Raw genomic sequence first — 774 nt, 5'->3', positions numbered from 1 at the left:
ATCTTTTTGCTAGTTGAGTCTTGCCTTGATGTTGATGTCTGCTGACTAATTAGGATGGTGGTTGTTGAAAGTGGGGTGACTGTGGCAATTTCTTAAAATAGACAGCAATGAAATTTGCCACATTGATTGACTCTCCCCTTTGTGAAAGATTTTTCTGAAGCATGCAATGCTGCTTGATAGCGTTTTACCCACAGTAGAACTTCTTTCAAAACTGAAGCCAAGTCTCTCAAAACTTGTCACTGCTTTATCAACTAAGTTTATGTAATATTGTAAATCCTCTGTTGTCATTTCAACAAGGTCCACAGCATTTTCACCAAATATATATTCTATCTTAAGAAACCACTTTCTTTGCTCATCTATCCATAAGAAACAACTCCTGATCCCTTCCAGTTTTATTATGAGATTGCAGCAATTCAGCCACATCTGCAGGCTGTAATTTCTAATTCTACTTCTCTTGTTGTTTCCACCACATCTGCAGCTACTTCCTCCACTGAATTCTTGAACCCCTCATAGTGATCCATGGGGGTTGGAATCAACTTCTTCCAAACTCCTGTCAATGTTGATATTTTGACCTCCTCCCATGAATCATGAATGTCCTTAATGGTATCTAGAATACTGAATCCTTTCCAGGTTTTCAATTTACTTTGTCCAGCTGCATCAGGACAATCACGATGTCCAGGCTATGGAAGCTATAGCTTTAATGAAATGTATTTCTCACATAATAAGATTTGATAGTTAAAATTACTCCTTGATTTATGGACTGCGGAATGGATG

This window comes from Papio anubis, chromosome 11 (assembly GCF_008728515.1).
Source record: "Papio anubis isolate 15944 chromosome 11, Panubis1.0, whole genome shotgun sequence".
Classification (NCBI taxonomy): Eukaryota; Metazoa; Chordata; class Mammalia; order Primates; family Cercopithecidae; genus Papio; species Papio anubis.
This window is presented reverse-complemented; position numbering follows the sequence as displayed.